The sequence below is a fragment of the Mirounga angustirostris genome, unplaced genomic scaffold (genome assembly GCF_029215605.1).
Source record: "Mirounga angustirostris isolate CCGP_5_RB_7025 unplaced genomic scaffold, mMirAng1.0.hap1 SCAF_10, whole genome shotgun sequence".
NCBI lineage: Eukaryota > Metazoa > Chordata > Mammalia > Carnivora > Phocidae > Mirounga > Mirounga angustirostris.
In genome coordinates, this window is record NW_026991718.1 from 61387587 (window position 1) to 61412446 (window position 24860).

Consider the following 24860-nt stretch of genomic DNA (forward strand, 5'->3'; position numbering starts at 1 on the left):
GGGAATACCATACTTGGCGAGTAAGGTGAAACCAGCAGAGTGGGTCTTCCATCTGTACTTTTATTTTTTTCTATGCTGGGGTTGTTGAAATTTTGAGTGAGATTTTATTTCAGGGGAGGTAATGCAGGCTTTGCTTAAAAATTTGATTTTTAGGGCGCCTGGGTGGCTCAGTTGGTTGGGCGACTGCCTTCGGCTCGGGTCATGATCCTGGAGTCCCTGGATCGAGTCCCGCATCCCGCTCCCTGCTCGGCAGGGAGCCTGCTTCTCCCTCTGACCCTCCCCCCTCTCATGTGCTCTCTGTCTCTCTCATTCTCTCTGTCTCAGATAAATAAATAAAATCTTTAAAAAAAATTGATTTTTAAAGGGAGAAGAAGATTTTCTTGAAAACCATTGCCCTAGGTTGTCCTTAAAAGACTATGTAAAGAGTAATGGGAAATAATACAGTCACCTGTCCAGATGCTATCCCTATGGGATGCCTAATGCCTTGTGAATTAGACACATATTGGGATCATCTGTGTTATAAAGCTAAAACATTTCCAACATTGCCTACTCCTTTTTGTCTCTGACCATCTTTATCCATATATGTAGGTACATACATATAGTGTGGGATCCCAATAGAATTTTTTTGAGTTCCCCTCCATCTTTGTTTTAATGCCTTTCTGGTGATAGTCACTTGTATATCATTTTGTATACAGTAGCCTAATTAGCAGCTGGTAAGTGAAGGGTATACTTAGGTGCTAAGGATTCAGAGATGATTAGGATAGGATCCCAGAAGTCAAGTCATGGGGGTTAGTTAGACTGATGCTTGCTTGTTTTATTTGGAGAGCATTGTAAGGTGGGTGAATTACATCAGATAGATTGGGATTGGGCATATAAATCCTTTCTGTAATATAAAAATGTCATAAATAGTCTGCTGTGCCTCATTTATTGGAGGAATCCCATTTTTTAAAAAGATTTCATTTAATTGTTTTAGAGAGAGAGAGCGGGGCGGGGGTGCAGAGGGAGAGAGAGAAATCTCAAGGAGAATCCCCACTGAGCATGGAGCCCGCCACGTGGCTCGATCTCATGACCCTGAGATCACGACCTGAGCCAAAATCAAGAGTGGGACGCCACCCAGGCACCCCAGGAATCCCATTTTATAAGTCAAAATTGAAGTGCCCTTCTGTCAGTAAGATTAAAGTATATCTCTTTGACGACAATACCACATCTGATTTGCCTGTGACATATACACACTGCAAAATCTAGGTACAAATTCTCAACACATTTCTAAAAAACAAAACAAAACAAAAAAAAACTAAGAACACAAAAACTGATGCTTAGACCTCAAAGCAGTCTTTTATAGGAGTGTGTTTTGATTCTGCCTTTCTCATGCATGAAGAAGTTGACTCACCACCTGGTCTTTTTTAAACCTCTGGCAGTGTCATGAAGAAGAAATTATTCTTTTGACTTATAGTTCTATCCGACTGTGACTTATACACAAGGAGTAGCAGAGAGAAAAGAGCTGATTTGATTGAATAATACAAGAGAATGTATTTGATTGAATAATCAAAATAGGAATTTTCTTCTAGGTTATCATTCCTCACTCACACAAACTTGGACAAGCCCAAGCAGGGACTTTAATAGGCTTTTAAAATAACTCTTTCATAATACAGTAGACCATACAATGCTGTTTAGATTATTTTATTTCCATAATAAACCCTCATTAAGTATATTTATCTAATGATATGACAGAACTGAAGGGAAAAGGACTATAAAAAAAATATGTGCATGTGTTAAACATTAGCCCTAGCAGAAGATTTATAAATAAATTACAGATAATTTATAGAATCATGCCATATTTATAATTGCATGTTTAAAGCAATCTTCTTATTGTAATTGTATTGTATGGCCAACTCTAAGAAGGGGGAAATTATAAATTTATATTTCCAGAGTTTACTGAGATGTGCTGTCTTTTATAGGTAAAATTGTATTGTGTAAAATTCAGAGTGGAAAATGAAGCTTCTATTTCAGTGTGACTCATACTCCATTACTAAATGTTTGGAAAGCTCAGCATAAAAAATTAAATGTTCACTACTTCTCAAAGAGGTCATTGCTTAAATTCCAAATTAATTTTCAAACAAGGCTGCTATAACAGAATCAATAAACTTTGTATGACAAAGTAGAACTCTGCTGGTGCTTTCAAGATAAATGATAAACAGATCCTCCTTTGAGAAGAAGGAAGGATTTCAACTTCACGTGCAGCGTTACAGTGCCTGCTGGTTCTCACCGCGCCTTCTGAAATCCTTGCAACATAAGGCGTAAGAGTGAGGCTGTAAAATACCCAAGGAGCCAAAGAAGCCAAACCCGTTGGTCTCAGATGCATCATTTATTGTTAGGATGTTTCTTCTTGACACCTTAGACAGGAACAATTCAGTGAATTAACCTGGCATTGTGGTGAGACCATAACGCACATTATGCTGTAGACTTCTAAAAGTGTAACATAGCTTTATGGGGTAGGTTGGGGGCCCTGTTCATCCATACTTCCAGATGAGAACACTGATGGTTAGGTGATATGCCTGAATAAACTCATTCATTCAACAAATTTTTTTAAAGATTTTATTTATTTGAGAGAGAGAGAGCGCGCACAAGCAGGGGGAGCGGCAGGCAGAGGGAGAGGGAGAAGCAGGCTTCCCGCTGAGCAGGGAGCCTGATGCAGGGCTTGATCACAGGACCCCGAGATCATGACCTGAGCCAACGGCAGACGCTTAACCAACTGAACCACCCAGGTGCCCTTCATTCAACAAATATTAATGTTTAGTAATCCTCTACTCCAGGCACTGTTCGAGGTGTTGGGAAAACATCCGTGAACAAAATAACGTCCCGGCCCTCAGGGAATTTACATGTTAGCTTCAGATACAGAATGTAAAATGATAAAGAAAAACTATGGAAGGTACAGAGAAAACTAAAAAGGGATGAATGAAAAAGGTAATAAAGGACGCTGTTTTAGACACATAGTCAGGGACATCCTCTGTAAGAAGGAGACAGTTGAGCAAAGATCTGGATGAAGTAAAAGCAGCATGTAAAGATATAGCCATAAAGCATTTTTGAACAGTGCAAAGATCCCAAGTTGGAAATAAAGCTGATATACTCTAGGACAGCGAGTGTAGCAGAACAGAATGGGAAAGGGAAAAAGAGGTGAGGGAAGAGCTCAGAGAGGTGAGTGGGGGTTAGATCGTATTGGGCTTTAGAGATAAAGTGAGTAGCAGTCAGGATATGCAGGATCATGGTGGGGTAACAACTCCAAAGTCTCAGTGGCCGAAGACACCAGAGAGGTTTTTTTTCTTTCTTGAACCATGTCTACCACAGTTAGTGTGGAGGCTCTGTAGTATGTCAGCCTCATCCTTGGGAAGCAGCGATTGCCCCTCATAGTGGCAGGGGAAAAAAATATCTCCGAAGGGTCTCCTGTCAGCAATGAATGCACCAGCGAGGAAGTGGTACATCACTTACACAAACCAGTCACTGGCCAGATCTAGTCAAACAGCCACATTCAGTGATGGTGGGGATGGGGAGAATGGACAGGTATGGGCAAGAGTACAATCCTACCATGTATCCATTAAGCAGGGAGCTATATATACTTTGTAAAGAGCATAAATGAATCTGCTGGTAAGAATATTGGATTTCATTCCAGTGAGATGGGAAGCCATGAGAGGGTTATGAGCTGTTTTTAAAGGATCATCTGGCCCATGGGGCAAGAGGGAAGAAGAGAGACCAAAAATTATATTAGAGCAGTAATTAGGTAAAAGGTAATAATGGCTTGGGCTAGGATGGTATAAATGATTGGACTTGGGATGCCATACTGAGTAGGGTTGTGCCTAAGTGTGTCAAACAGCCTGGTGAAATGTAATAGGAAGTGACAAAGTCTGTGGCCCAGCTGGGCACTGCATGCCCATAAAGGCATGCAAATTCATTTTTAAACCATAGCATCAGCCAAACATAACAGAATTTTGCAACTTCTGTAGTAAAGCATGTTTCCTAGTTACATCAAGCAGATAAATAAAGTAACCAATTTACTAGTCTTTGGTCTGACGAATTTTAGTGACACTTGGCAGAGACATGGTAACATAAACCTGTATTAGCAAAGCACTCACCAGCCAGGTAAAAGGTCAGCTTAATCAGGAAGTGAGAGACTGATTTAACATCTATTCAAAAGCCACTGTATAATTTCCACCTCAACTGAATTGCACTAGTTGTGTGAATCTTGTGCTTCTAGGCTCACAGGCTTGAGATGCTAAGCCCTCTCCTTTACTGAATGGTGGTTCTCCCAACGTCTGGTGTGCAAAGTTCCGTGTATAAAGGAATAACCCATCATGGGGAAATGACAGTTCCCGTGTGCCATTAGATCCGGGGTGGGGCAGGGGGAGCTGACATTTTCAGCAAATGCTTCGTTTGGATGCAGCCAGTCTAGGGACCACACCTTGAGAAACTGTGGCTCTGACTGATTCTTAAAACAAGTTACAAATTTGACCTTTACTGAACATGGAAAGAGCTTGTACAGCTTTACAGTTCCCACTAAGTTCTTATACTATTCTTGCCTGTGGTCAGCAGCTATTACTCATACTTAGAAGTGAGGGAGAAGCGGGCGCCTGGGTGGCTCAGTTGGTTAAGTGACTGCCTTCGGCTCAGGTCATGATCCTGGAGTCCCGGGATCGAGTCCCACATCGGGCTCCCTGCTCGGCAGGGAGTCTGCTTCTCCCTCTGACCCTCCTCCCTCTCATGCTCTCTGTCTCTCATTCTCTCTCTCTCAAATAAATAAATAAAATCTTAAAAAAAAAAAAAAAAGAAGTGAGGGAGAAGGCTCTCAGGGAAATGAGTCACCAGATGCTATGGTTTCCTTCTTCTACCACCTTTCCTTCCTTCCTTCCTTCCTCCCTCCCTCCCCCCTCTCTCCTTCCCTCCCTCTCTCGCTCTTTCTCCCCCTCCCTCTCTCTCACATTATTGAGTTCTTCTAACTTCGCAGGCACAGTGTTAGTTCTAGAAACAGAGCACTGATCAGAACAAACAGATCTCTGTGTTCGTGCAGCGAGCATTATGGAGGGAGCTTTCTTTCCAGTGCAGAAAAGTAAGATTATCAATACTTTAGTCAATAAACAATATTCACTATACAGGGAATAATATTTTGACTCTAGCCAAATGGTAGTCACCACAAAAATGAGTATCAGAAAACTGTAATGCTGATTCAATATTTGGTTGAATTTAGAAGGTATTTTATATGGATACAGCCTAGGGTATCAGGAGGCATCAGATGGTTTGCTCAAGTCTTGTTACAACAACCTGTCCTCCTCCTCTTTTGAAGTTCAGTGCAAGTAACATTTTGTTTCTTGGGCCTCTACAAGTACTCCAGACAACAACTGTCCCCACGGCTCCCCACACCCTTCTCATAGGACATGTAACACACACATATATATGTATATGTATGTATAGGGGTCAACTCAGGGGATAAGCAAACACCGTAAGTTAGCATGCATATGTGTGGATGTCTTGTGTGCGTATCTGCTAGGGACTGGAGCAAACAGAAGATTTAGTGCCATCTGATTGTTTCATGTAGATACTGGGGCATGGCATTTCTAAAACTAAGAGTTTTTCACAGCTAACAATCTGGAATATTAATATAAATGTTTCCCTCTTTTTTTTTTTAAAGATTTATTTATTTATTTGAGAGAGCGAGAATGAGAGAGAGTACACGAGAGGGGGGAGGGTCAGAGGGAGAAGCAGGCTCCTCGCTGAGCAGGGAGCCCGATGCGGGACTCGATCCCGGGACTCCAGGATCATGACCTGAGCCGAAGGCAGTTGCTTTAACCAACTGAGCCACCCAGGCGCCCTAAATGTTTCCTTCTTAAACCAGTAGCTCAAAAATTTCAAAATATTATATGAGCCAAATAAAACATATCCACAAGCCATATTTGATCTGTGGTTCACCTGTTTGTGGCCTCTGTCTATACACCATAAACACTGGCACTTGTCACTTAATGAATTCCGGTAGCATTCTTAATCCCAGAGGTCATAGATTCCATGAGGGCGGGGTCACTTATCCCTTGCACCGTCCAGTCCTGTGTTGACTGTTTGATGGGTGACTGGAAGGTAGGGCGCAGTGAGCAGGGACTCCTAACCAGATGGCCTACGTTCAAATCCTGGGTACGCCGTTTACTAGCTCTGTGACTTGCGGCAATTTTATTAATTTACTTGTGCAGCACTTAACTGTTCAATGGAGGTGATGTTAATTATATCTATCCCATAGGGTTATTTTGAGGATTCAATGGGTGCATATTTGTAAAGCACTTAAAATAATGCCGGGAACATAGTAAGAACCACATAAGTTTTTTATGTAAGTTAGATTAAAATAAATACATAAATAATATATTTGTTACATGGAATTGCATGATCTACTTATTCTTCCAATTTTATTCAATGATGGGAACTCATTTAGAAAATGAGTCTTTTTTCTTCTTTATATAAAGAACCAAAGGTATAAATATCTGACTCGAAGAATATCAACATATGTCAAACCTAACTGCGAGCCTGTTCCGATGTGTTCTTTTTAGACTCTTGTTCTTTAAGATTTTTAAAATATATTTCTGCAAGAAGACTAACAAAGGTACATGGAATATTATTCACTTTTTAATACCAAGCCACAGGTGTATCGGCTTCTAAACATCTGATGAACATCTGGGCCACTTAGTACACTGGTTTTTAAAGTTTCCCATTATTTATTCGTTATGTGCCGACCCATTAAACCATTTAGTGATTCCCCATAAATTAGAATAAACTGATTAATTGCATCAAATGTTCTAATAAAAATATTTTTTAGTGCAGGGGATGTCTGTGCTTTTTTCTCACATCAGAGTCCCAGCGGTACACAGGCTACGTGTAGATTTTCTATAGAGAACTGGATTGGAAGGCCTAACTTAAGGTGCACTTTTTATTTTAAAGAATGCCTCCTGTTTGTCTCTGTTACTTACAGAAAACTTATTTCACCAGGCATTATATTTTAAAAATGAGTGTTTTTGCATGCAGCCACTATGCTGAGAAGATTTGCAATAATAGTTATTTTATTTAATCTTCAGAATATTCCCCTTTCCTCCAATTTTGTAACTGAGGAAACAAAGATTTAGAAATGTTAGACAATGGAAAAACTCCCCAATTTCACAGAGTTAGACAGTGCCACAGTTTGAATCCAGCCTGGGGTATGGCCAAAAGAAAAATGTTTTGGAACCTGTTCAGCACCATAAATTGTGTTTTTGGCCTATATAAGTAAATAGAGGTGACATCGAGCCTCAATTCCATCAAAAATATTTATTGAGCAGCTAGTACATGCTGGGCACTATTTCATTCTCTGACTCTTTTTTAATCTACTGCTATATAGCTGAAGTCAGGAATTTTTTAGTCAATAACATACACTGAGCATTGCTTCTATATAAAAAGCAGTGGTTCTCAAAGTGTGGTCCCTGGATCAGCATTATTATTATTATTATTATTATTTTTTAAGATTTTATTTATTTATTTGAGAGAGAGAATGAGAGACAGAGAGCATGAGAGGGAGGAGGGTCAGAGGGAGAAGCAGACTCCCTGCCGAGCAGGGAGCCCGATGTGGGACTCGATCCCGGGACTCCAGGATCATGACCTGAGCCGAAGGCAGTCGCTTAACCAACTGAGCCACCCAGGTGCCCTGGATCAGCATTATCAGCAGCTTCTGTGAACTTGTTGGAAATGAAGATTCCTGGGCTCCACTGCAAACCCGCTGAATATGAAAGTCTGGGGGTGAAGCCCAGAAATCTGCATTTTAACAGGCCTTGAAGGTGATTCTGGTGCACACTTAAGTTTGAGAAGCTCTGGTAGAGTGGCAGAGAGCCCCTAAGAAAGCCGTAAAGAAAAAAAAAGGTCCGTACATACAAGGCCTTTAAAATCTTGGATGTAAAATCCTATAAAGACCTGAGCTTTATAACAAACTAACTGCAAACTGAAAAAAAGTCTGAAAAGAAACTTGATTCCCTGAGGGCAAGCGGTCTTCTCTGAAGACGCACAGAGGTGAATACATACCTTAAAAATGTAGCAATCCTACCAAGTGCACTATTTGATTTCCTATCAGAAAGCTTCCGGTGGGGCGCCTGGGTGGCTCAGTCTGTTAAGTGTCCGAATCTTGATTTGGGCTCAGGTCATGATCTCAGAGTTGTGAAATCGAGCCCTGCAAAAAATAAAGAAAGCTTCTGGTTATAGCCCACCATCTGAGGAGTAATCCTGTTCTAATCTGAAAAGCACACACCCCTTTCCCTTACCAGTCACCTTCCCCTTCTTGCAAAATATTCATCTCAGAAAGCTGTCACCTAATCTGCCGCATCTACCTGTGTAGCTGCTTTGATTTATTCTTCTTTGCATGGATTTCTCCTTTCCCCCGACTCTTTCTGAATCATGGGGCTAAAACCCTCAGTCCATGCAGAAGTAGACTTGGGCAGTGTCTTCCAACTATTCAAAGCAGGCACCAGTTCTCTGAGCCTCTGATGCCTCAGCTGTCGGATGGGTGGATTTCCTTTTTGATCCCTTCCACCTCTAAATTGGTCTGAATCCAAGGATCTAGTACCCCCAGACAAATGGCGGGTTTATATGATGTAGGAGACTGGCTCTTGTGATCGTTTTAGACATGGTCTTGACTAATTGCAAAAGTCACTAGGCGCCCGATGGTCCCGCTACCTCAGCGCTCTCAGCGTGAGCCTGATCTATCCCCTCTATTTTCATGGTCACAGAGCTTGGGATGATCATTCCAAGAGGGGAAAAAAGAGAAGAGCAAGACAACGTGAGAGTGTCCTTTTATTTGTCCAGATTCCTCCTTCGCTCATCCACGGTTTTATTTATATTCCAAACACGGAGAACACCATTTATTTGTATGTTTGGAGCAGACCGCCACTTTTAAAAAATTAATCGCAGCTTTTCTAGTGGAAGGAGGATGGTCAAGATGAACCACAGTGGCGCCTTGCAGCCTTAAGATGCCCGTTTTTAAAGCTTTATTTGGAGTGTGGCACATTATAATTGACAGACTTGACAAGCATTCTGGTTTCATGGGCTACATGTCAGGATTCCTGCCCTATATTTCCATATCACCGAGCACTTCCAGTGTGTCCTTGAACTAATTTAAAATCTCCCTGGGTTTCAGGTTCCCCATCTTCCTTGAAGGCCCCACATCATTTGCTAGGTACTTGCAGGGTGTCCCTAAGCGTGCAGTATGCTGTCCTACTGTCTTGAGAGATTTCTTATCTCTTTATCCACAGTGTTGATATCTATTTGCTTATCGTTTAGAGAGAGCAACTCGTAGTATATATCTCATCCCCCCAAATGCATGTGAACGGCATCAGTCAGTGAAAAGAAACTGACAACTCGTGTTTCGACGCTCTAAACCCGGCTCAATGAGATTATTGTTTCAATTTTTTCAACTTTCTGCTGTTTTACATCATATAGGTAGGAAAACCACTTAAAATTTCTTAAGACTTTTAAAGCTAGGATTTAAGGCTTTGAGGTTCCCTTCCCCCTCCCCCAATTCTGTGAGTTTTAAGTGAGTTTTAATTAATTCCCCGAGGAGGAGGGGGGTACAGAATATCTGATAGTATCAGACTTTTCAGCACCTCCAACTGCTTTGTGGCATAAGGAATCCCTTTAATAATGACTGGTCTGTTTTAAAAAACAGAACTTCATTCTCTGTACTGCAAGAAGACAAAACAAAGGACTCATCTTGCTGTAGGTAGAAAGAAGCAAAATGTAATTGATAAAGATAATCAGATGGTGGCAGGTTGTTTTAAATAGCTTTGGAAAAAAAATGTTTGAATTCAAAAGAGGTCAGGCTCTCTTTCCACCCAGGGCTTTGGAAAGGAACAACCGGCATGTATAATCTTGTCCACATTAATTTTACCGCCATGGTCAAAGAGCCCCACCAGACTGAAACTTGTAAAGAATTCTCTTTCCTTATTTGGCTTGATCAGGGAGGAATTAGCTCCCTTGGTGAACCAACGTGAAAAGAAGTTAGTTTGGGGAAATAACAACGTTCACAGGAAAGAGGAAGTTTGAGGCAAACATATGGTTGAAATGCTCTAGTCGATTTTAGATCAAGCTGAGAGAGTTGAGATCCGTTGGTTCAGGGATCCAGTTCACTGCACATTCCTACTGTGCCTGACTGCTAATTGCATCCTATGTTTGTCAATCAAATATTTGCAATTAACAAAAATATTCCCTTAAGAGACATATAACAGAGCTGGCAAAGGATCTGGTGCTCTGCTAAGTAGAGCTAGCTGCACACGGAAAATTTTAAAAAATATGGTATGAAAAATATTCTGCTGCTGATGACACTGCTTGACACTCCCAGTCAAAACATTAACAAGCAAGATAGGTGGCATGGGGGCTTTTCAAAGGGATTTTGTTCAAAGAACAGAAACTTTGATCTCGGTGTCTCTGACCCCTCCTCCACCTCTGATTCTTCAATCTACAAGTACATATAGTGGTTTAATTTAACTCTGTGCATAATTTGCCTAAGGATAAAAGTTGATCTAGATTTTTTTTAACTCCAATTTTGCAAATGTTCTACTTTCTCGCTCCCCCCTCCTCCCCACGCACATATTTCAAGAGGGAAGGCTGAAGAGGAAGGTGACTAGAATATTAAAAACTGTGAGACATTCGGAGGAAACTCTAATTTGTAAATTGGTAGAAATGCCGGTAATTTGTTGGGAATTGAAGACCTTCTGTATTCAAGAGTGAAGCTTGGCAGCTGTGCACTGTTGTTTTATAAATCAATATTACATCTGAAGGTACTGTTTGAATGTTGGTGTCATTGGGGTTTGTCTCCAACATAGTTCTGTGATAAGAAATGTTCAAACAAAACAAATACAATCCCTTCCTGGTCCTTTAGGATGAAGTCCAAACATAATTCCACAACAGGGATAGAACATTGAAATCAACTACAGAACTTCTGTAATTACATAAAACCCCTCGACCACAGAAATGCTATTGAATTGGAGATGCTTTGCAATATTCCCCAAGACAGGACTGTGTGGCTGTCAGATTAACAGAAGTCAAGAGGAGGTGAGACAGTGCTCACCACGGCAAAAAGAGCTTCGTGCATAATGAACGGAATATGCATGCCTGTTTAGGAAATGAAGGTGAACCCAAGGTGACTTGGGGTCACGTGAGGAGTCACGACGGTCACTAACTGGAAAAGTGAGCATTAAAAATTAGTCATTTGGTTTAAGTAAATTCATCTCAATCATTATTAGACACCAAATAGGCTTAATCAAAAATAATTGCTTGAGTGAATTTTTCAGTGTTATCTGGTTATTCTCCGGCTCCGAGCTTCTGTGATTCTGTGCTGTGATTCTGGGTGCTCTGTGAGGCCAGTTGAAACTTAGCTGCTATTTGTTGTCATTTCTCCCCACCATTCAGATATGCCCCCCTTGCACAGTTGCTACTAGAGTGAGCCGTGAAGAATGGGGTGTTTGGTACAAATACATTAATTCGTTTTCTTGGGTAAAACCTGATATATGATCAGGAGGGAAAACAAATGAAGTGTTATCATCATTCTTATCCTACTTACCCAAAGAACTATCACTCTCATGGAGGTTATGAAGAAAACAGGCCATACCAGGGGTCCTAAAAACTCAGATCCAATCCAGTGCATGGGGCCAAATGCCTCTACTTCTCTGGTTCAGTGGCTTCCAAACATCATTTTTATTATATCCCCGCTCAGTGAAAAATTTTTGAGCACACACTTCCAGTATATCTACAACTGTGTTAATAAATTGTAATAAAAGCATTAGCAAAACAGAAAATTTAAAAAGAGAGGCTAAAAAATAATTAGAAATCAGTGCTATCTTCCTGAACTTCATCTTCTATGTGCCTTCGTACCCACACACCCATTCCCAGCAGTGGAGAGGCAGATGAACTTGGCGGGGTACCAGTTGTCCCCAGGTGGTCTGGGTCTCAGCTGAACTGCAACAGAGGAGCAGGTAGAAAACCCTTGTTCGCTGTCACTGAGCACCAGCACTAAGCAGGGGATTAAACAGGAAAACAGTTGTACTTAGGTTTGCAAAACTGGGTAGAGAACACCGTTGGTTCATTTTAATTCCCTCTGCACAGAAACTCAGAGCTCACTAATAATCAGATGAAAACTGAAAAATTCTCTCAAACAATTCTTTTGATTAAGCCCAAGTGCCATCTAATAATGGTCGAGATTGACTTTTTTTAAAACCAAATGACTAATTTACTCAATACCCTTGGTATGGGGGAGAGGGAGGGCAATGCAGAGGAGCGTGTGTATAAAAAAATCCCAGGAGAATCTTAGTGGAGGGGAGAGAAATGAAAACTAACTTGACTTTGGCAGAGAATCCTGGCCCTGCTACTTGCAAACTGTGCAACTTTCAGGCTCAAGTCTGAGTTGACCAGATAGCGCTCACTCAGTCTTTTTCCTTCTCAGTGACTGCTCTGTAAAATAGGGGTGATAAAGTTGATTTTGCACATTGTGAGAATTAGGAATAATTTACGTAAAGCAACGCACATGGTGTTTTGTAGCAATAAATGCTACAATAAATGGTGGCCACTGTTACAAGGCTGGAGGAGACAATAAATCTTAGGCTTTGCCAAGAATATCCATTCAGTTTTCAAGTGGATCGAATAATAATTTTGGCAGTCATGGGAACATTTTTCTTTTAGAATTCAAAGTCCCTTCATTTTCATTCTCATATTTAATCTTCACAATGAATTTGGAAGATAGATAGGGCACATATAATTATCTGCATTTTAGAGAGATGGAAAGGTTGTTAAATCATGTTAAACCATATAGTGGTGGAGCTGAGAATTGAACTCAGGACCGCTAATGTTTGGACGGGAGGTGGGAAGGAAGCAGGCATGTTCAGTACATATTACTTTCTATCAAATAACTCAGCCAGATAGACTGTGTGTGTGTGTGTGTGTGTGTGTAGGTGTGAGTTTGAAGATTTTTTTTTTTTCCATCTCAAGTTAACTTTGTTTAGCTCTGTCTTTCCTCTATCTCTCTTTTCTCCATCGTCCGGCAAATTCTTTGGTAATAAAATAAACATCACAATATGATGAATTGAAGAAACAACAACAAAAAGCATCTGTTACATGTGTTCTTCTCCATCAAAACTTTGCTTTGGCTGTTATTTTGAGACATTAACAGTAAGTGTCTATATCTCTTGTAAATATGGGGTTTTTGTTTGTTTTCTTTCTATCAAATTCAAAGTTGAATGATGTCAATATAGTCTACCAAAAAAATAAATAAAAAGGAAAGGATAAAGAAAACAAAAACAGAAAAAAAACCCAGAGGCAAGTTTCATCTCCAGAGCAACACCCTTGGCTCTTCCAAACAATGCCCTGCACTTAAGAAATATTGACTGACTTCCATGGGCAAGACAGAAAGATGGCTCTGTGTTATCTCGATTTTGGTGTCTGGCTGGGTTGAAGAGCGTTCCCCAAACTCATGTTTACCAGGACCTCAGAACACGACCTTGTTTGGAAATACGGTCTTGGCAGGTGCCATCAGTTACCTTAAGATGAGATCATGCTGGATTAGAGTGGGCCCTAAATCTGAATATGACTCATGTCCTTTTTTTTTTAAAGATTTTATTTATTTATTTGACAGAGAGAGGGAACACAAGCATGGGGAGTGGGAAAGGGAGAAGCAGGCTTCCCGCCAAGCAGGGAGCCTGATGCGGGGCTTGATCCCAGGACCCTGGGATCATGACCTGAGTCGAAGGCAGACACTCAACGACTGAGCCACCCAGGCACCCCATGACTGGTGTCCTTCTAAGAAGAGGAGAGGACACCCAGATCCAGAGACACACAGAGGGAGGGTGCCCGGGGGGAAGATGGAGGCAGAGACCGGGGCGATCCAGCTATAAGACAAGGAATACCAAGAACCTCTGGGAGGCTCTAGAAGCTAAGAAGACCCAAAGAAGGATTTTTCCTTAGAGCCTCTGGAGGAGCATCACTCTGCTGACCACCTGATATAGGACTTCTGGCCTCTAAGCTCTGCTGACCACCTGATATAGGACTTCTGGCCTCTAAAACTGTGAAACAATAACTTGTTGTTTTAACCTCCCATTTTGTGGTCATCTGTCCCTGCAGCCCTAGGTAACTAATACAGTGTCCAAATGCATTGCGGTTATAGAAATAAATTCTGAGTACATGCTTCGTATCCCTTCTTAGCGATTACTTTATTTTTGTTTTGTTTTTTCAAGATTTTATTTATTTATTTATTTGACAGAGAGAGAGAATACATGCAGGGGGAACAGCAGAGGGAGAGGGAGAAGTAGGCTCCTGGCAGAGCAGGGAGACCGATTCAGGGCTCAATCCCAGGACCCTGAGATCATGACCTGAGCTGAAGGCAGACACTTAACTGACTGAGCCACCCAGTGGCCCCATGATTATTTTAATTCCTTAAGGTGGGCTTTCTTGTGCAGTTTGATATGAACCATATTAATAGGCACCAAGAGTTGGGGCTATTTCTATTTCTGCTTTCATGTAAATAATATGAACTATCCTGGAGTAACTCGAATTGATTGACACCTCCCTCCAAAAAAAAACAGTATTAATTAACTAATTCCATTTTTGTTTCACAGTGAAAGATTGAGGCACCAGTTTTCTTTTTCTTTTCTTTTCTTTTCTTTTTTTTTTAGAGAGGAGGTGGATGCAGAGGGTGAGGGGGAGAGAGAGAGAGAATCACAAGCAGGCTCACACCCAGCATGGGCCCTGACACAGGGCTCGTATCATGACCCTGCAATTATGACCTGAGCCCAAACCAAGAGTCAGAAGCTTAACCAACTGAGCCACCCAGGTGCCCCAAGACACCAGTTTTCAAAAGTAACTGCAGGCTTTGGATTTTAGATTTGTGTGCTATTACTTTTTGTATAATATTTGAAATATAATTTTATGGCCCAGCCTAGTTGGCCGAATGTTAACCCATACCCACAAATCCCAAAGAACTGTTAGGATGAAAAACTGATTTAGATCCTTGCTAGAATTTCTCCACCTACACATCATAATTTTGAACTCAGTCCTGACCAAACCATCTTCCCAGATTGCACCCCCCCTTATAACTTCTTAAACAGATGCCTTTGTAATACCCATGACCTCCTCCACACTTTTGAATGCATGTGCCTGAGGCAAGGGCAGAGAGTCTGAAGCTATCTTCTGCTGGTTTCAAGATATACATACACAGAGGGGCACCTGGGTGGCTCAGTCCGTTAAGCATCTGCCTTCGGCTCGGGTCATGGTCCCGGGGTCCTGGGATCAAGCCCTGCATCAGGCCCCCTGCTTCTCCCTCTCCCTCTGCCTCTCCCCTTTTTTCTGCCCTCTCTCTTTCTCTACTCCCACCCCTTGTCAAGTAAATAAATAAAATCTTTAAAAAAAAGATATATATACACAGAGATATCTATTTTTAAACACAAGCCATTTTCTGTGGAGCAGATGCTGAAAGTCTTCATGCCTCCGATAGCCTTCCTGGAGCATCTCAGCACACGATGAAGCCTCTTCCTGGCATCCCGTTCTGACGTGGAGATAAAGTCCTGTGTGAGATGCAAGTTTGCGATCTTGTTTTCTTTGCTCTTATGTGGTTTTCCAGGAGGCCAATTCCACACCACTTTAATTGGATGGTTCTTAGAATTTGCCCAGGGTCCCCCCTCCCAGCCCACCTTGAACACAAGATTACTAAAGATGAGGCAGGGAGTGGAGCCTTAACATAGCTATCAATTTTTGAGTGTTTCCTATTTGCCAGACATTGTACTAAGCTCTTCACGTATTTATCTCATTTATTTCTCTCCTCTGAGCTAGGCATCCATCAGAGACGACCAAGGCTCAGAGAGGTGAAGTGACTTGGTCAACAGGAGCTCATACCTAATAAGTGGCTAAGGCAGAATGAGAATTTCTTTCTGAAATTCCTGGGCTTTAATTTTTTCCATTTTGCTTCCTGAGTGTAGCTATTAAAGCCCTGAAAGTGACAAACGGATTATCAAGAAAAATTTTTAAAGAGTCGAAAATTAAAATATCACACACAAATATTGCATAGGTGAGAAATTGAGTGGTAGGACACATCTTTAAGTTTTTAACAGGAAGTTAAATTTTAAAAATCTAATTAAAATATTAAATAATAGTCTCAGATTTGCCTATTTGATGTCAAAATTTTTTTCCAATTTTCATCACCTGTTAAAACCAACCACAGATTTGGAGATAATTTTCAAGAACTTCTGAGATCTAAAATTCTCGGATTCTATGTGCAGGCAATTGGAAGTTTATGGTTATTCTTATTCCCTGGCCAGGCACTGTTGTTATAGGGTATTTGAAACAACTTTCAGCTTTCAATGTCCAATATTAGGTTACTTTCTGGATCAAGAGTCTGACTTCCTGTTGATCATAGGCGTGATCACATATGCAAACTTTAATCAATATTAATTAATGTTTCTCATACTATTCTTCACAATATTAATCTTTCTAAATAATATCTAAATTAGTTGAAAAGGGTAATGCCAAATCAAATCACATGCATTTGATTCCACTCAGTTAGCCTGAGAAGATAGCTCTATACAGTGAAAGGGGGGACCCCTGAAAAACCTTTGGGTAAAGGCTGCCTGAGGCCAAGAGCCAGATGTGAAGAGAAGTAGACAGGTGAGGGTAAGCCTCGAAAGCCCATGCTTAGGAAAAATAGTCCCATGTACTGATACTCATTTGGAAATTCAGTCACTGAGAGATACCAGTGCTCATTGATGGCCATATTGGCCAGAAGAAACACCCAGAATGTATGTGGCAGCATATGGTATGTGTGACCCATGTGGGTGAGATGCTTTTAAGTTATGAGAAGTTCTCAGGACATAAAGTACAGCATGGTGACTATAGTTACAAATATGGTATTGAATACCTGAAAGGGTGCTGAGAGGAGACCTGAAACATTCTCACCGCACACATACACAGTGATCAACTCAGTGAGGTGATCGATGTGTTTGTTAGCTTGATGTTGGTAATAATTCCATAAGTGTAGATATCAAATCATCACACTGTACAGCTTAAATATATACAATTATATTTGTCAATTATTCCTCAATAAAGTTTAAAAAAAAAAGAATGAGCAAGTCCAATGATACCAGCTTTCTCAAGCCTCTGGTTGTTCCATATTTGTGATTATCACTTTGGCCAAATAAGCCACATGGCTGCCAGACTCAGGGAGAGGGAGAGGCAACTCGAAGGTCACATGGAAAAGTCACGGGTCCAGGGAGGGGTAAATAATGGGGCAATTGTGAACCCCTGGAGCTTTTACACAAGCAATGGGGCAGGTTAAGGAACTCAGTCTCAATCTCATTTTATAACCTCAGCCCCTGTAACGCAGGCTCAATAAATGCTTTATCCGTGAATAAGTGAATACATGAATGAACGAACAGCTCTGCTCTGATGTAGGCTGAGACATCTTCCTACTTTTTGAAGAAAACGTCTGCTTCCTTTAGTCTACAAACACAGGGAAGAATAACCATGTACTATGCTAAACAAAATGTTTTGTTTTTTTTTTTTCTTTCAGTCCCTACTCTTAATAAAACAACATGATTTCTGGGCACTGTTTATGTGAGAGGGAGATGGAAACACCCCCCAAACAAAACAGCACAAGAATATCCGGGGGAAGATAACAGATCAAACTGTGCTGAATCCAGCTTCCAGCCTCCGCCCGGTGTTGCAATGGATTAGCTCTGCCCCCGTCAGGCAATTATATGGGACTCATAACATGTCTTCAGTTCTGTGCTCATTTTCATAATAAACCTCTGGTTTCATTTTCTCTAGCACTGTTTCCTCTAAGATTTACCATTTGAGAATAACAAACACTAAATAGAACAAGTATTTCTGCTGAGTTAAAGCTCAACCACTCAGCTCACATTTTCATGGTTCTATCTTGGTGTCTAGAGCTTCCCAACTAAAATCTATATTTCTTTCCAACAGTAGTTATAGCATCTGTCTGGCTCTAGTCTAATCCTATATTTTTTAGCAGCACGGGATGAAGGTGGGAATAGAAGCAGCCCATAAATTCGACTGGAAACGTGTCTTTCAGGGTGTTGCCTCTGTAGAAACAGAAAGAGTATTTTGAGCCGGCTACAAAACACAGTTCTGATGGTTCAAAAAGGAGCCACGAAGGTGCGTTCTAATTGGAGGCGCAGGTGACAGCGCTAATGAAGGAACCACGAAGTTTTGACTTAAAAAAAAAAAAGTTTTCTTATATTAGTGTCTTTCCAAGAATTAGGTGGCCCAGGTCAAACTAATCTTAAGCGCTTTGACACCAGGGAGTAGCTGGAAACCCCTCCAGCTTGTCCTCTTGTCCGCCAACTTGTGCTGGAAGTTTTGACCCTTGGGAGCCAGGGGTAGTGTGTGATAAACAGCAATCAGCTGCTTCACTCCAGGCCCCGGGGCTTGCCCGTGGGCTCTAATGCCGCCCACCGAGCTATTTGGGAGGTAAATGATGCATTTTTAAATAGCACATTAATATTAAAAAGAGTTCGGTGAGCAGATCAAGGACAAAGCCAGCCATTCCTTCCTAGGAATTGAAGCCTCGTGTAAAACGCATGTCGCTTCCCCATAGGTGTCAGATGGTCCTGGCCTCTTAAAACACAGCTGCAGCCCACATGCATGGAGAGGAACCCACGTGGAAATACCAAACGGTGGCAATGCCGTGAAAATACAGACAGGTGTCTGGTTGTAGTGACCAATCTCACCATTTTTTTTTTCCACGGGAAAAAAATATTTCCTTTAATATATAAATATTTTAGTGTTTTTCTTCAAGGCCATTTTGTCATCAAACACAAGTCTCCTGATGCTTGAATTTCACTGTGACTTTTCTCCTGTGAAAGTGGAGGGAAAAATGATCTGTACATTTCCCTCTACCTCCCTTCCATCATCCTTTACAATCTTCTCAGTAGTCTTTTTTTTTTTTTTTTAAGATTTCATTTATTTATTTGTCAGAGAGAGGGGGGCAGAGAGAGAGAGTACAAGCAGGGGGAGTGGCAGGCAGAGGGAGAAGCAGGCTCCCTGCTAAGCAGGGAGCCTGATGTGGGACTTGATCCCAGGATCCTGGGATCATGACCTGAGCCGAAGGCAGCCAATTAATTGACTGAGCCACCCAGGTGCCCCTCAATCTTCTCAGTATTCTGTTCTTCCTTGACCATGGTTGAGAAACAGAGTGGGCTCTAGCTTACATCTTGCCCTTTGGTGTTTTAGATCAAACCCCCCAGAATCTATAAAATGTCCCCAATGCCCTTGAGTCAGGAGGCACTGGCCTGACTCTTGAGTGTTGGCTTTTTGCCAACAGGAAGTATCTCTCACCCCTCTGTGTTTGTTGATGGAATAAATATGAAAAAGAAAGTTACATGTGAAAGTCACATACATTTAAAATATTCTATGGGAAGTAGATACTAACTTGATGGCTATTACTAGATATTCTCTTTCCACTGCTTCAGGGAATGTGGGAAGGCCAGGCAAGTCAGACAAAAGATGATCAGATAGAGAGAGAAGCTGTTACCAGTGAGGTTCTCTAGCAGATCCCAAATGAAAGTTTGAGTGTAAGATGTTTTTTAGGGCTTGAGACCTGTGAAAAGAAGAGGGTAGAAGCAGGACTGGGCAAAGAAAGGAATCTAACTGCTTTGCTTTGTGGGCCCAACAAATCTGTGGTCCCCCAGGAGGGGGCTCTGGAGAGAAACTTGCCTGCCAGAATCCCCACTTTGGGCCCAAATGGCCAGGCCGTGATGCCTTCACCTCACTCAGTCACCGACGTGGGCGGTCACCAGAGGGGCAGCATGTCCAGTGAATCTTGTCAGCAGAGTAGACCCTGAAGGAGCCCACACTGGAGGCAGTCTGCCCAATGCACTGATCTGCTGCCCGCACTCCCTGTAGTGCCTCAGGAAGTCTGACCTTGAAGGGCCACCCGGGCAGCTCATCTCCATGTCAACCACAGGTCTCAGTTGACTAAGCCTGAACACCCAAAGCTTGTAGAGTGAGTGCCACAGAACTGGGAGCTAAAGATGGCTGTGTTGGTAGACAAAGATGGTTCTGGCTAGTCTCCCAGAAAGGAAGGAGCACCATCAACCATGATGTCTTAAAGAAAAATATTTGTAATGTAATTTTCTTCTGCGTCTCAAAAGAAAATGGCATTAAAGGCTGGGGTGGCAGTGAGAGGCCATAACCCACCCCAAATCCACTTACACCAAAAAGCAAAACCAAACAAAACAATGGAGTTTAAAGCATCTTGAAGCTGGGATTGAACATGTCCATCACTGAAAGTAGAAAGCTGGGATCTCTCAGCCATGAATTCATAAGGAATGATGAAAATGAATGATGTTAGATTAAGGAATCTGCCTGTTTCCTTTGAGAACCATGGAAAAGAGCCTCCCATACATTTGATGTATATTTTATGAGCAATCAAACTTTTTGTATCAGAATGTATGTATAAGGGTGCCTGGGTGGCTCAGTCAGTTAAGTGGCCAACTCCTGATTTCAGTTTGGGTCATGATCTCGGCTCGAGTCATGATCTCAGGGTCCTGGGATCGAGTCCCACGTCAGGCTCCATGCTCAGCTGGAGTCTGCTTGTCCCTCCCCTTCTGTTCCTTCCTCCCCCCACTCAAACAGATAAATAAATAAAATCTTTAAAAAAAGAATATATATATGTCTGCACATGAGTGTGGCATATTATATACATCTCAGTGAATAGTATGCCTGTTGGATTCTAATTAATAACTAAATTGCAAAAGGATTATTTAAAAATTTTCTCTCAAAAATGATATTATTAGGCATGATTGAGAAGCATTTTCTAATATCTCACCCCCGGATTTACTTGTTGCTTATATCCATGACATTGGATCTCCATGGAATTATCACACATCGTTAAACATAACCAGGAAACTCATCAGCTTTCTCATTTTGAGATATCAAGAATGTAACATTTAAATATCTCCTATTCCAAATGTACACATCAATATTTGTTGTACCTATTGTTAAACTAAATTTCACCATCAATTCTATAAATGGTAACTTATTTTTAGGGAGACCACAGGACGATCTGGTGAATTTTAGGCATACAGAATGAGGGCTAACCAGCTTTCCTAGGTAGTATTAGCATCTGTGGAGTGTCATTGGTCATCAGCTGTGTACCAGGGATGTTAATCATCATAGGAATTCCATAAAATCAGTGTTTGTAATGACAGTGTTCAGTAACGCCGTCCCAGGTTGGGAGTCTGGAGTTAGATCCAATCTATTCCCTAGTCCCCACACACATATTTTAAGAAAGTTTTCATGAATTTCTACTATACATTGCATTCATGGGTATTTTGGAACATTTGCAGATTTGGAAATGACTCAGGAGAGTTTTGGTTAGTATCTGGATTCTATGACTACTGGGCACTAGCTTGGCAAGTTTGCGGACTCAGTGGCTCTGACTAGAAGATCTACTGTCTCGGGCCTCAGGTAAAGCGATGCTGGAACTGAACTAAGCCCATTTGTTTATTCACAATTATTAGGGTCTTCTGAAACATATGTGGATCCTCTAACAATTAAAGGAATGTTTGGGTTCTAAATATCTGTTATAGGCTAAATTGTGTCTCTTACTGCTCTCAAATTCATGGGTTGAGGTCCCAACCTCAGTGCCTCAGAATGTGATCATGTTTAGAGAAAAGGCCTTTGAAGAGGTGACTATGTTAAAATGAGCCCATTAGGTTGGGGCCCTAGTCCAGTGTGACGGGTGTCTCTATAAGCAGAGGAGGAGACACCAGGGACACAGGCCCAGAGGAAAGACTATGTGAAGACATATCAAGAAGGTGGCCCTCAGCAGGCCAAGGAGAGAGGCCTCAAAAGAAAATTACCCTGCCAGCACCTTAATCTTGGACTCGAAGCTTCCAGAACTATGAGAAAATTATTTTTTGTCGTTTAAACCACCCAATCTGTGGTATTTTGTTACGGCAGCCCTGGAAAACTCCTTCTCCCAGGATGGTATAATACAGATGGTGTGTTCTATTGAAAGCCAGCCGCAAACCAAGTAAATACCAGCAAGTAGGCGTAAGAACAGTTATTCAATGTAAATTATAAACTCAGAGATTATGGATTTCTTTGTTATTGCCTGAAGGGGTCACCAGATGTAGATGAGACATCTATTGGTTGGCAGCTAAATTTCTAGTTGGAGGCAAGCTAAGAAACAAGAAACCTACAGTGAGTGTATGCACTTGTTTGGAATCCTAAGCTTGGGGTCCCCTTACAGTGGGTGAAGACCTTAGAGCTGGCCAGATTCTTATACTCTTAAAAGGATGAAAGTACTCTAGAGTATTTCTAGCGAATCTATATATCTTGAACACTGCTTCTATTAATTATGATGAAACTTTTTAACATGGATTATGCTGATTAACTGTACCTCTGGGTTGATCAAAAATAATGTTACTGATGTGTAGCCATTTCTAGATATAAGTATCTTATTTGAATATTTCAAATGCTAACTCAGCATCTGATTTTGGTATTTAGATGTTAATCAACAGTCCTTACAGCATAGAGTAAAATTGACAAATTTATATATATCACATATCCTATAGTTTATGATGAAGTATTTAATTATTTTTAGTATTTAAAAAACTGACATGATTTCAGACGTATGGAGAAAAGTTCCTAAATACCCAAACTCTTCAGAGAGATGTATTCTTTCTTCTTTCTCTCTTTCTGTCTCATTCTCTTTCTCTCTCACTTCCCACTGCCTAAAACACTACATAGTATATTTTCTAAAAACAAGACATTGTCTGCATAACCACAGTAAAATAACCAAAACCAGGAAATTAACATTAACGAATTATGATTCCTAATTCCATCATTCCTTAAACAGTTGTTAGTTGGGTTTCTACTGCAAGGGGGAGTTTCTCCTTCCTCCAAATATGTCCATATCAGGAAGTCAGGAATTCTTATGTTATCCCCTAAGTTATAATATCTTATCTATCTATCTATCATCTATCTCTCTCTCTATCTATCTATCATCTATCTATCCTTATTTATGTTCCAATTGTCCCAATTGGCCAGTGGAGTTCCCCTTCAAACTAGCTCCTGTGTTCTTTTAACATGTCCTCATCATTCTTCATGCACTTCCTTCCCTTTTTGCATAAGATATTCCAGACTCATCTTGTATACACACCATCCCTCACACATATTTGCATTTTTGAATCTATATGTAGAAGTATATTAAAGCAAATTGAAAACAATAAAAAGGGCCACTTGCCCGTAGCAACCAAAGCAGGGTCCCTAACTGCTTTCTAAGACCTGATAACTCCCAACCAGGCCTTTTTCAGTGCACTACCATTTTATCACCTTTATCCTTGCAGACAAAAAGTTCTTCTTCTTCTTTTTTTTAATAAATATTGTAGTGTCATTTGGGCCACAATATTAACAGGAGGAGAACTGGTCCACCTTTATCTGAGGACAGTGCCAATTAGTCTCCCAAAATTCCTTTAAAGTGGTTGGAGTGATGGGAAGCAGGTCGCCACTGCCTCCCAAATGCTAGAATCTTTTTAATACAACAAATGAAAGGGGAGTGGGGGAGCAGTTGCAGTTAGTTTCCCATCATAAGACAGATTCAACATTCACCTTCTGATATTTTTTGTCTGATATTACAGATGATGAGATGGAGAGGTTAACTAACTTCTTCACAGCCCCTCTGCTACTTAGTAGTATATATCAGATTCAAACTCTGGGCATTGGTCCTGTAGCCCAGCAATGCTCAACAGCTGATCAATCTGGTAGGTTCTTAAGACCCATTTAGAGAGTCTGTAAGATCAAAACTATTTTTACAAGTATACCAAAATGTTTTTTGCCTTTTCACTCTCCTTCTCTAATGAGTATGTGGTGGAATTTTCCAGAGGCCACATAAAGAGTAATGATGATGGTATCACTCTGATGATTAATAGAATGAGTGCTCATACATTCCAGAATTTCCTAAAGTAGTAGTTTTAGGGAATAATATTTGAGTTTTAGTGGAGAGATATTCCATGTTCATGGATAGGAAGCCTCCATATTTTCAAGGTTTCAATTCTTCCCAACTTGATCTATTGATTCAGTGCAATCCAATCAAAATCCCAGCAAGTTATTTTGTGGATGTGGACAAACTGATTCTAAAGTTTATATGGAAGGCAAAAGAGCCAGAATAGCTAGTACAGTCTTGAAGGAGAAGAATAAAGTTGCAGGACTGACACTTTGATTTGAAGAATTACTATAAAGCTACCATAATCAAGACATTGGTGAAAGAATAGATAAGTAGACTAATGGAACTGAATAGAGAGCCCAGACATAGACCCACATAAATACAGTCAACTGATCTTTGATAAAGGTGTAAAATCAATAAAATAAAACAAATAGTTTTATTTTTTCAACACCTGGTGCTAGAACAACTACACATCCACATTTTAAAAAAAGAATGTAGACACAGACTTTACATCCTTTACAAAAATTAACTCCAAATGGATCACAAACCTAAATGTAAAATGCAAAACTATAAAATTTCCAGAAGGTAACATTAGAGAAACACTTGATGACCTTAGGTATGGCAATGACTTTTTAGATTCGCCAAAGGCACATCCGTGAAAAAATAAGTAGGCTTCATTAAATTTAACAACTTCTGCTCTATAAAAGACCATGTCAAGAGAATGAGAAGAAAGCCACAGACTGGGAGAAAATATTTGCAAAAGACATATGTGACAAAAGACTGTTATCCCAAATATACAGAAACTCTTAAAACTCCACAACAATCCAATTAGAAAATGGGCCAAAGACCTTAAATAGGCACCTCACCAAAA